Raw genomic sequence first — 7,290 nt, 5'->3', positions numbered from 1 at the left:
ATGTCATCCCACAACTCTTCTGGTCTTCGGTCTTGAGTGTTTAATGTATCAAATCTGTTATTCAGATGATCCCTAAATTCAGGTGTGATATATTCAAGGTCATATTTTGGCTCTTGTGGTATTGTTTTCATTTTCTCAAGCTTCAGTTTGAATTTGCATATGAGTGATTGGTGGTCTGTTCCACAGTCTGACCTTGGTCTTGTTTTGACTTATGATATGGAGCTCCATTTTCTCTTACCACAGATGTAGTTAATTTGATTTCTATGTATTCTGTCTGGTGAGGTCCATGTGTATAGTTGTCTTTTATGCTGTCTAAAGAAGGTATTTGAAATGAACAAATCATTGAGTTTGTAGAATTCTATCATGCGTTCTCCAGCACTATTTCTACTACCAAGGTCATATTTTTCAACTTTTGATCCTTCTTCTTTACTCCCAACCTTTGCATTCCAATCACCACTAATGATATCTTGATTGCATGTTTCATCAATTTCAGATTGAATAAGTTGATAGTATTATTATACTTCAAATTCACTGGCTTTAGTGGTTAGTGCACACATTTGAATAATAGTGGTATTAAGTAGGCTTCCCGGTAGGTGCATCATATTATCCTATCACAGAGAACGTTGTATCTCATCACTGATCTGGATATGTTCTTTTTGACAATGAATGCAACACCATTCCTTTTCAACTTGTCATTTCCAGCATAGTAAATCCTGTGGTCATCAGATTCAAAATGATTGGTATTGGCCTTGAAAGCTAGAAGCCAAAAAAAGGGAATTGGAGTCTTACTCATATTTTGCTTTTTCTTTCTGTCGATTATAGATTTTAGTGACCAATATGTTGTTGTTGTTGTTTTGTGGAGGTCTCTTTTCACCTTGGAAGGGGGGCTCTTTCTCTTCTTACCTTGCTCAAGATAAACAGCAATTGCAGTCATACATCCAAGCTATAAAATCCCACCATCCAGACAAAAACTAATGCCAGCTGCTATACAATAGAAAACTCTAACTAGCCAACACCTGATAAAATCACTCTGAGTTGAGTAAAAAAAGAAGTGAAAAGAGAAACTTATCTCTTGATCTCATTTACCAGGATGCAGTCAGGAAGCTTAATAACACACCAAAACACATTCATCTAATTATTGAAAATTCAATAGTACCACAAATCCCTAAAAAGCAACAGGAAATTTCTGCTCTTGTCCAGAAACAAGATAGCGTAGCTCATTCAAATCAGTTGGAGGTAAACCTACAATTCTCATTGAAAGGATGGCAGGCTTTAGAACTGCCTGATAAAGAATTCAGTAGAATAATATTGAGATGCATCCAAATGTTTCACAGAAAGGTTGAGAAAAATAAAGAAGTCAGAAAAGTGCTACAGGAGCCATCACATAAGTTAGACACATTATTGGAAACCATTCTAAATCTGCAAAACAGAGATTCAGAGGATTAATGCCAAAATATCAATAATGGACAATACACTAAAAGGGCAAAGGAGTAGACTTGAAAGGGTGGAAGCCAGAATCAGTAAGCTTGAGGACAAATCTCTGAATTCTGATAAAATAGAAGAGCAGACAGAGAAAAGAATTTTAAAAATCTGAAGAAAGTCTAAGATATATGTGGAAGCAACAACATGAAGAAAAATAACATAAGGGTTATTGAAGTTACAGAACCACAAGTATCACAGAAGACCATAGTAGAGATACTTGAAAAGCTATTGGTAGAAATTTTCAATAACATCCTGAAAGAAGATATGATTAGAATTCAAGAAGCTGAATGAACAGCAGGTAGGATAGCTCACAAAAGTAAATCAGCAAGACACGAAAATCAAACTCTCTAAAATGAAAATGAGAATCCTGAAAGAAGCTAGGGAAAAGAGAAGTGTTACATACAGAAGCAAGCAAATAAAATAAAACTCTAATCCCTCAGCGGGAACCATGCAGACAAGAAGGCAATGAGGAGACATATATAAAACCCTGAAGGAAAAAAAAAAGGAAAAAGAAAAAAATCTATGTTCCCAATGAAAGAGCCCCAAATCATATAAAGTAATTATATAGAAATGAAGAGACCAAACTACAATAATAATGCGAGATGTGAACATTTGCACATACCATTTTCTAAAAAGGATAGTATACAGAGCATTCAAACTACAACAGCACAATACATATTCTTTTCCAGTGAACATGAAATTTCTACAGAATATATCATGTATTATGCCACAAAATAAGCCTCCATAAATTTACAAACATCAAATACCACAAAACATCTTTTCCGTAGTGGCTACGAATCGGACTGCGAACCTTAAGGTCAGCGGTTCGAAACTACCAGCCGCTCCGAGGGAGAAAGATGAGGCTTTCTACTCCCGTAAAGATTTACACCCTCGGAAACCCTGTACAGGGTCGCTATGGGTCGGACCCGACTCGATGGCACTCAACAACAACAACAACAACATGCTATAAATTTAGAAATCAAAAATAGGAAGACTGAGGAAATTAATTCAAGTACATGGAGACTAAATATCATCCTGTTTAAAAGTGACTGGGTAATGTAAAGAAAACAAAAATCCTCACCACTGGACCAATTAACATTCATCTAAATGGAGAAAAGTTTGAAGTTGTCAATGATTTCATTTTGCTTGGATCAATTCAAGGAAGCAGCTGTCAAGAAATCAAATGGTGTATTGCATTGGACAAATCTGCTGCACAAAACCTCTTTAAATTGTTGAAGAGCAATGAAGTCAGTTTGATTACTAAGTTTCACCTAACCCCAACCATGATATTTTCAGTATCCTCATATACACGCAAAAGTTGGACAGTGAATAAGGAAGGCAATAAAAGAATAGATGCAGCTGAGTTATGGTGTTGGAGGAGAATATTAAATGTACCTTGGACTGCCAAAAGAACAAATAATCTGTGTTGGAAGAAGTACAGCAAGAATACTCCTTGGAAGCCAGGATGGTCAGACTTTGTCCCTCATACATTGGACATATTGTCAGGAGGAACCAGTCTCTGGAGAAGAACATTATGTTTGGTAAAGTGGAGGGTCCGAGAAAAAGAGGAAGATGCCCAACAAGATGGATTGGCACAGTGACAGCAACAATGAACTCAAACATAGCAATGATTGTGAGGTTGATGCAGGACTAGTCAGTGTTTCATTCTGTTGAGCATAGAGTTGCTTGCTATCAATCATACCAACTCGATGGAACATAACAACAACAACCACAAGAAGTAAGATATCCCACACCTCTGTGTTTATTTACCTGACCCTTTACCCAAGCCATGCCATGAGGAAAATGTTTTGATCAGTGTGTTTTAAGTTGCCATAGAACAGAATGTAATGCTGCCTGGCCCTCTTGCGTATAGTGTCACAATCAGAATTTAAAGATGTAACCATTCCTTTAAAAAAAGAAAAAAGCGGCTAGGTAGTAGAACAAATACAAGGTGAGATTACAAAATCCCTAGACCCAAAGGAGTTTAGTTTAAGTGTGTGTGTGGGAGAGTCCTCACTGAATAGTTTTCATCCTATCTAGATGTGTCCGGGGAAAGTATGTAGGGTTAGGATTCTGGTGATTCAATAGTGAATAATTGTTATCCTGACTAATTGTGACTGTCACAACTGTAAAGCTAGAGATTCTGTAACAAAAATGGGGGAGCAGTTAACCTTACAGCTCAGAAACAGAGGCCCCTAGGACTATCAAGCGAGAAGACCACAGGCTGAATGAGGGACCCTATCCAGAGAAGCAGCAATACCAGATATGGAGGCAGAGATAAGGACATGGAGAGAGGGAGCATCTGAGGATTCCAGAGTCATGGAAAGAGAGTGACTGGGTGCTGGCGATCAGAAGGCAGCCTTGCAGAATGTGACTTTTGGTTGTTTAAATTTTTATATATTCTTGAGTGTTTTTGTGTACATCCCCTCCACACACAAAACAGCAACAACAACAACAGCAACAAAAGAGGGAATGGAAGCAAAACTGTTGAATGTTGATGAAAGGAGGAGATTGTAATCATTGCAATGAAACAATGGTATAAATCTGATGTTCTCCCATGTAAAATATCACTCTGTTCACAATAAAAACATAGAAAAGAAAAAAAAAATCCATACACAAAAATATACTGTGAAATCACAATATACCAAAATCTTTGGGACACAACAAAAAGTGCTGAGAGGATAATAATTGCCCTTATACAAAAAGAAGAAAGAACAAAAGCAAACACATTTAAAAAGCATCTCCAACAATTAGAAAGAGATGACAACGTGAACCTACAGACACAAGAAGAAAAAAAATAATGAAGACTAGAGCAGAAATAAATGTACTAAAATCCAAAAAATCTATATAAAGAATCAACAAAAGAAGAAGGTGGTTCTTCTAAAGGATTAATTACATTGACAAATCATTGGCAAACCTAACAAAAGAAAAGAGTTAGAAGGCATAAATAACATGCATAAGAAACCACATGGGAGAAATCACAACAGAACCAATGGAAATAAAATGGATAACAGAATACTATGAAGCTTGAGGACATTATGTTGAGTGAAATTAGTCAGTCAAAAATGGAGAAATACTGCATAGGACCACTACTGTAAAAGACTAAGAAAAATAACCCATACTAAGGGGTGAGGATTCTTTTATGGCTACCAGGATGTGGGGTTTGGGGTTAAGGGAGGGTGAAGGCTAGGGAAAAGACACAGGATAGTTTGGGTACATGGGAAGGGGAGCAATACACAAGAAGGGGGAGGAGAATTGAATAGCAAGGCAGATGGGAGAAATTTTAGGCAGGTTTGCATGGGATAAGTGGACAAAGGAAAATAATGACATATTCACAACCTTGGAACAACAGGTCTCTGGAATACAGGGATTGAGACATGGTTGGAAAGGGCAAAAGGGGTGGAGGGATAATGTTAAAATGCTTGGTGTCTTTTGATTCTTGATTTCCCTGGCATGGCATTATAAAACAGACATTTGAGAGGGACAGAAAGGAATAGCCAGAAATATCACCTTAGAAAGCTTGTAAGTCCATCTTCTACCTATAATTGAATGGAATAACTAAAATATGACTACAATATGCCCTGTGAAGGAGGCTTCCTGCGGGAGCTTCTACATTACCTAAGAACATAGTTGGAATCATGACACCATCCAGAATCTACTGAGGTGGTAAATTTCCACTTGAAATGACAAGCAGACCAGTCTGGAGCAGCTAGAAGAACAGAAGACACTTCTTGAAACAAAGACCAACAGGAAAAATACAAAACAAAACAATAGTGGCAGTCCAAGTGACTACTACAAGAACAAACAAGTTGCTCACCTAGGAGATATAAAGGCAAGTGGTTGGGTCCTCTCAGGGCAAACCCCCTTCTAAGCCTAAGACTCAATGGGAACATACGAGCAGACATGCTGTCTCACTGGTGATCACATTGGTCAACTATATGGGGAAGTGATGGAAAAACAGCAATGAAGCTGTGAGCTAAGCCCTACCACGTTCAATAGACTCCTGTGAACATTGGTGAAGACTTGATTGTCCAGCAATATGGCAAGACCTAGGGACTCCAGGGCCCAGAATCAGTGACATAGCCACAGAGAACTAGAGTGAAGAGTGAAGCGTCCAGCTGATAAGAAGAGAGGGCATATTCACAAGAACAACTACACTTGCAGATAATAACCACTTGATCTGGCTTCAATGGCTGGATGATCAGAATTCAACTAGAAGAAGAAATAAGAGGAAAAAAAGAGTATTATGATACAATTTGGTGAACTGGACCTACACCTATGGATGCAGTAGCTCAAAAGAGGGAACAAATCTTTACAGCGAAGATCATTTCCACCCCCTCGATACACAGTGTAGACAAGGATGGGCAAATTGGACATTGGCTACCCAAAATGGGGGGTGCTACAAAGACAAGAAATGACTTACTTACAAGCTTTCAACCGGGAGTCTAGATCCATAGGGTGTGGAGGAAGGTAGAATCTCCACTGAGTAGTATCCAATCTGTCTGGGCGGAGATGATGAAAGGATATGGGAATAGCACTCATGTAGCACAATAGTGAATAATTGCTATCAGGACTGACTGTGAGGGTTGGAATGTAAAGGTAGAGTTTTTGTAGCAAAAGGAAGGGTGTGGTTGAGTTTGCAGTTCAGGAGCAGAGGTCTGGGACCATCAAGGGAGAAAAGCGGAATGCGGGACCCTACCCAGAGAAACAGTTATGCCAGAGATGGAGACAGAGATGATGATGTGGAGAGACAGAGCAGCTGGGGACTCTAGACACAGAGAGGGAGAGGGGCTGTGTGCAGATGACGAGGGGACAGGCTTGCAGGGTATACTCTTTGGTTGGTTGATGATGCATGGAGGGGATTATAACCACAGCAATGTAACAATATAAGACAGGATGAATGTAAAGCTAATGTTTTCCCAAGTAAACTATCAGATCATTCACAATAAATCTTAAAAAAAAAAAAAAAGAGGAACCCTAGATCCAGAGGTAGTCGAGGAAGCTAGAATCTCCACTGAGTAGTATCCGCTCTGTCTGGGCGGGAGTGATGAAAGGAGATGGGGATAGGTCTCTTGTGGTTCAATAGTGAATAATTGCTATCAGGACTGACTGTGAGGATTGGAAATGTAAAGGTAGACATTTTGTAGCAAAAGGAGGGGAGTGGTTGACTTTGCAGTCCTTGGGCCTCTCTATCACAGGTCATATACATGTTATACACTAATCTTTCTCTTGTCTGGGATGGAATTCTGTAGCAAACCAAATTATCCATTACAAAGTAGAGAAATAGAATTTAAACAAAACAAAAAAAGGAGTGATTTCATTCCTGAAAATAACTCATGCACTAAAAATCATGTATTTTATTCAAAGGAAAACTCTTCATTCCTTTATTTAGAGCCAATTTTTAAACAATGCTAACAATCATGTTTATATGCTTTACCAAATAAAGTCCATAAATTACAATGAGGGATGGGATACAGATCAAGAAAGTCACACTCTGAAAGAAATAACAAACAAAGGAAGAGACAGAACAGCTAAAAGTGACAGACGTAAGCACCACTCCCCACCCAAAATGTTTAGAAAGTGCTCTTGGATTGTGCCAGTTATTGAGTGAATATAGATGCACATTTAATAAACTCCAGAGGGTATCACTACATTCCAGCTTGATGCAACCTTAATACTAATAATAATGGCTCAGAATCATTAATAAAATGTAGATTAAATAAATGTTATATCCTCTTTAAGATGATGTAAAAATAGGTCATATATTATTAAAAGATTTACTAAAATGACTTTTGAAAATAAATTTTA

This window comes from Chrysochloris asiatica, unplaced genomic scaffold, assembly GCF_000296735.1.
Source record: "Chrysochloris asiatica unplaced genomic scaffold, ChrAsi1.0 scaffold00255, whole genome shotgun sequence".
In the NCBI taxonomy this organism is placed as follows: Eukaryota; Metazoa; Chordata; class Mammalia; order Afrosoricida; family Chrysochloridae; genus Chrysochloris; species Chrysochloris asiatica.
This window is presented reverse-complemented; position numbering follows the sequence as displayed.